The sequence below is a fragment of the Mus caroli genome, chromosome 1 (assembly GCF_900094665.2).
Source record: "Mus caroli chromosome 1, CAROLI_EIJ_v1.1, whole genome shotgun sequence".
In the NCBI taxonomy this organism is placed as follows: Eukaryota; Metazoa; Chordata; class Mammalia; order Rodentia; family Muridae; genus Mus; species Mus caroli.
In genome coordinates this window covers 134,916,004-134,922,009 of record NC_034570.1, presented here as the reverse complement: position 1 = coordinate 134,922,009, position 6,006 = coordinate 134,916,004, and the positions used below count along the sequence as shown (strand labels likewise).

The window sequence follows — 6,006 nt, the reverse complement described above, 5'->3', positions numbered from 1 at the left end:
AGCATCCACTTCTGTATTTGCCAGGCACTGGCATAGCCTCATATGAGACAGCTATAACAGGGTCCCTTCAGCAAAATCTTTCTGGCATTGTGCAGTAGTGTCTGGGTTTGTCAATTATTCTTTACTCCAAACCACCTCTAAATTTTAGAGATGTCACTAACATGTACAGCATATCCTTTAGAATTAGTCTAGGGGCTAGAGAGATGGTTCAGCATTTAAGAGCACTTAAGAAGCTCTTACAGAGGACCTCAGTACATTCTGACCATCCAAATGATGGCTTGCAATCATCTATAACTCTAGTTCCAGGGTATCCAATGTCTGCTTTTGGCCTCTGCAGCTACCAGGTATGTATACGGGGCACATATACATTCAATCAAACATTCATACATGCTATAGCTACATCTGATTCTGGAAAATGTACAAAAGTAGTTTTTAGTTTTCTTTTAATTTAATATTCTCTTTATCATATTATCACCAAACTTTTAATTTTGTTTTCTATTTCTTGGCATTGGCATAGCTTTAATTATTTACTTTGAATAAATTTAATACCATTACTAAATATATTTCTCTGTTAAATTTTCATCAATAAGCCTATATTTAGGCTACTACTTTATTTTAAATGACATGGAACTTCTTTACTATTAGAAGAATAGATATTAATGTTTAGTATTTCTGTTATTTTATAATTGAAAATCTGAACCATTTTGTTCATGTGACAAAATTTAGTATATTTAATGACGTGCTTTTATAAGGGTATTAGATAGTTTTTAATACTCTGATAGCTGCTGGCTGAGTTTTAGTATGCTATATCAGTTTTCTAGTGTTTGTAGCTTAATTTAAATCTTCAATCAATTTTGTCTTTGGTATAAGTCTTGCATTCAAATTATTTTCTCATTACTATTTTGTCTTAGTATTCATTGGGTTGTGTGCTTAATTCATCTTTTCCCTCTCCCCTTCCCCATCATCAACTTCATTTGATCTTTAATTCTAAGTTTTGGTTTCTTTTCCAGGTCTTTTTCTTGATGGATGTTTCTTTTAGTGTTGTTCTTCTTGTCTTTCCTGCTTCTCATTTCCTCTGTGAGTGACTGCTCTCATGTTTAAGTATCTGGTTTAAAATTCTTACTGCTTCTGTTCTGGACAGATCTTACAATTAGATGCTAAATTCTTGGAAATTACTGTTTTGTGTGTGTATGTGTGTGAACAAATTGAAGAAATTTATTTGAAATGTTTGTAAATGGAAACTATTTAAGATTCCACTTCTGCTTTAGTTGGAAAAAGTATTATTATAGAACTGGATAAGTTTTGCAGTTGAGCTTATATTATAGTGACCCCGAGATAACTTATACATTATAATGAATCGTTAATAGTGAATACATTATAATGTATCATAAACTATGATATAATATAAAAGTTACCCTAGCATTAACAGAAGGAACTTTATGAATTTAACTTTAGACTGAGTGTCGTGGTTACTGTTTGTAATCTCAACACGTAGGAAACTGACGGAGGGCCATGCGTTTAAGGCCAGTTTGAGCCACGTAATGAGATCTTATTTATCTCTTTCAAAGATAAAAGGAGAATTATAGCTTTATAAAGTGCTTGCCTAGCAAATGAGGCCCTGGGTTCAAACCCAAGCACCATGTAGACAAAAATTCCTCAGAAAGCTAAACTAGAAATACCCTTTCTTTAGCTGTATTACACTGTAAAAAAGATGATCTTCAAATAATAGTGTCAAATTTGGAGACACCTATAGTCATAAAATTATTCAGGCTTATTTAGTTACCAGTATATTTTGTGGTGGCATTTCCTTTGATCACTATTTGAATGGCTTCCTCAGCATTTACCATTGTTGCTTTTCCCTGTTCTGACTGATCTCTCTCCAGATAGAATATATTTCTTCTTTAGATACATAGATAATTTAGCTTAAGCACTAATATGTTTTCATATTCTGCTTGATCTGTTCAAGAACTGTTCCTTAGGTAACTAAAATTTATGATGTAGATATCCCAAAGGTCTGACTTAACTGCAAAAGAGGATAGAAGTTGTAGAATGTGTTTGCTTTAATCTTGGTGCTAACCACATTAAATTGTGTTAATTTCTATGGTAAGAGAGAGGCAAGGATCTTTCTGGATTCCATTTTTCATCCTTCATACATACCAGCTTGATAGATGAACGGGTTAGCTTAAGTACTGCCTTTTTCTTTAACTCAACTTCAGTGTTAGAAAACACTGCAATTTGTTTTTTATATCATGGTATAAAATATTCATAATGTACTCAGAATGAATACAAAAGCCATACATAAATAATAAATTGAATATTACTAAAAGTATCACTGTAGAAAACAATGAGTAAAGACATGTGGTTATATTGTGTTGGCACAGCACATACCTACTGCACAGCTTCATGATAGCAGCATTAAAAATATTTAAACTTGAAATATTTATTTGAAAGATGTGAAGCTTTACTATAGAATAGTGGTAGTGTATGGAAGATTTATTCCTAAGAATAATTGGATTAGATAAATTTTGTTCACATTTTACTGAGCTGATGGCATTCCACAAATAAAAATCACTTAATGAACTATTTTTAGTAATGTAATGTGTCTTCTCTTCCTCTTAGCTCTCTTCTTCCTTCTTTCCCACATACATAAAAAATAATGATGATATAAGTGTGGTAGATGTTGCCTCATACTTCAACCCAATATACTAACATGTATTTGCTGTACAAGAAATGTGTACTGTAACAGGCACCAGGTAGCTGGAGTTGCTGAAAAGGCTTGACTCCTTCCTTAGTCCATCATGGTAACAAACAAGATGAAAGCCTGGCATTTCTGTATTCATTTTTCATTTGTTTCCTTTATTTTGTGTCACCTGTTTACTGGACAGTAAGCACATTAATCATTCAGGAAGTGTCTGTTTATAAGCAGGTGATACCTCGGGTACAAGGATGGATTGTTTCATAAACCTTCAGTCCCTTTGAACAAGATGGAAAGGTGAAACAGACTTGTCAAGCTGAGAGCAGGATCTGTGATGGAAGACTATACCGTGGGCCAGAATGTCTTCTAGGAGCCAGATTAGTCCCATTGGGAATGACAGTGACTACTAATAGATTAGCAGCTTCTTGTGAGGTAGGAGTTGATAAAACCCTTAGTGGGACCACACCTTGATGAAACTGCATGATGAGATGTATCTATCTCTCTCAAGCCTCCCTAAGTCTTCCTTTATTTAAATATACAGGTGTATCAGAACTCTGAGACTAAAATTTGGGCTGGGCTTCTTTCTTTGTTAGTATTCCCAGTACTCATTAAGTTTATTAGAATAGAGAACTAAGTGTAGCTTGTTGTTGCTACTTTAGCTGGGGTTTCTCTTCTAAACCCTTGATCACACTACTATTTCTATTGGCCTCTTGTTTACATTGTATTGTTCTTATCCACGGAAATATGCAAGTCATCTTCTGTATAGTATGAATTTTACACATAGGCTTTTGTCTCTGTCACTTTAGTTTATTTTACTAAGAAACAGTTATGAAGACTGTAGGAAAAGTAATTTTTCCTAAACCACTTACTGTCTTAGCTGTTCTTTCTTTCATCGCGGACTTGTTTTTAGTGATGTGTGTACTAGATGGGTCAGATGCAGAAAAGTGTATGGTTTAAATTAGTGATCCAGGTTGTTAGCATGTGACCATCACAATAGAATTTACTAGTAAGGGTAATTTCTGCTATTTCCACATGGTCAGTAGCTGTGTATTGAGAGTGTTGAGAAAGCACTCATGGTTTTAGTGGTACACGACTTTAACTCCAGCACTCAAGAGACAACCTGAGCTGCATGGCAATTTTGAGGATAAGAGACTAGAAAAAGGGTTTAAATCTATACTAAGTGTTCATATAGTTATAGACCCTGGATTAACTGTTTAAGGTTTTACTTTGAACTTCAAGAATTTTATTTTTGTAGAAAGTAAGTTTACTGGTCCCCTTCAGTGTGTTGTTTGCACTGCTAGATGCAAGTGTGTGTGCTCTTTAGTTTTCCTTTCCTTTTTGAAAAATGTTGTATAGGTATGAACAGATCTCTGATAATGGAAAGGTGTTTTAAACAAAAAAAGACCAAACTTAAGATAAAAAGGAGTAAAATGCTAGATCATTCCTCTTTGTTCATTAATTTCTAACCTCACAGGTTTTACATTGTATCACTAGAATTAGGTTGGCTCAGACTCAAAAAGATATCTTTATTGCAACATCTTAGCTCTTTTAAATTGCAAAAAGTAACAAAACTTAAGTTATTTTGAGGCTTGGCTAAAGATGAAAATGCTAGACAATGGTCAGCTTTGCATTTTATTTTTATTTATTTATCTACTTATTTATTTTACCGGCCAGTGCCTTGCTATCACCTCAGGCTAGCTTTGATTTCATAGTTCTTCTGCCTCCTGATGTTGGGTTAAAGTCACGAGCCCCTATGCCTATCTTCAGTCTGTTCTTTAACAGATTAATTGTTCTTGGATTCTTTCTTTGCTCCAACTTGTTCATGTAGTAGAGCAGCTGTGGGCACAGTCTTAACATTTTACAAAATCCCAGAGATATTAAAAATGGTTTTATTAGTGCAGAGTCTGCTCATACTGTGTGTTTTATCAGTTAGCTTTTGATTACCATCAAGAAGTAAGCAAACAAACCAAAAACTTGGAGAAATTGATAAAATTAAAGAATACTGTGGCTAAAAATACAGAAACTTATAATAAAAAAATAACAGTCTAAGGATTTGTTTGCAGGAACTGAATACATACTTACATGCATAAATGTGTATAAACACATGTACATATTTGTGTACATATTTTATGTTTTTAATTTTTGGCTCAGTTACTGTTTTAGCCAAAGTAGTAACTGTTTCATTCTTGTTTTTCTATGTTAGTTTTTGAATCCAGAGTTTATTTTTTGTATCCTATGAACAGAATTCTCTTTAATAATCACTGTAATCTCAGAGATATACAGTTTCTGAGTTTTATTAATTTGTTGCTGAAACCCATTTTTTTATAAAATAAATTTTATTTTTATTGTCTATTAAACACAATATTATGACACATTTATAGTATGTCTGTTACTGTAGTGAGATAAACTTACACATCAATCATTGCAAGTAGTTACCCAGATATCTTAGGTCAGTAGGGGCACCTCTGAAGTTGAGACCTTAAATATTTTGACTTCATTAATTTCTCCATCCCCTGATTTCTGGCATTCTGATGTATTTTCTACTCCAGATCTGGAAGAATTTTCCATTTTTGCAATGATAAGTGGTTGTTTTTTAAGGCAGTGGTATCTAGAAACTTTAACCTGAGCATTGGAAGTATTCACTGAACTAGGGACAAGTCTGATGGCCCAAGTTCTATTTTGGAAATCACATAGTTGTAGGAAAAACCCAACTCCTACAAGCTCTCCTCTACTTGCTGTGGCATGTGCTTAAACACATGTAAACACAGATAGAATAAATAATTAAAAAATTTTTTTGAGACAGAGTTTTGTCTGTTACACAGCTGTGACTATCCTTGAACATCCTATGTAGACCAGCCTGTCCTCAAACACCTAGAGATCTGCCCACCTTTGTCTCTCAAATGTCTTAGTTAAAAGTAATTAAAAAGTATTTTACACTATTGAGGCTCCATTGTCTTTCAATAAACAGAAAGTTCTTTTGAAATGTTGGATAATATTTTTTTATATTACTATTTCTAATATAATCCAGAAATTGAAATTTTCACTTAAATTCCTTGTATCATAGAAGAAAGAGTTCCTCTGTTGTTAAAAAGGAGGGACTGTGCACCTAAGCTCATATCTCATATGTTTTCTTCTTACGAGTACATTTATTCCATTAAGAGCACGACTGCTCCTCTAGAGGACAAACGTTCAACACCCAGCACCCACATGGAAGCTCACAACTCTGAAACTCCAGTTCCAGCAGATCCATGGCACCAGGCATGCACATGGTGCACATATATGTGCATGCAGGCAAAATACTTACACACATA

General features: G+C 33.8%; 1 protein-coding gene across 1 annotated transcript in view; it reads left to right on the top strand.

Annotated features, from left to right (window-relative positions):
- Cdc73 (cell division cycle 73) overlaps positions 1-6,006 on the top strand; it is a 102,047-nt gene that overhangs the window by 46,438 nt on the left and 49,603 nt on the right. The gene's annotated exons all lie outside the window — the stretch shown is intronic.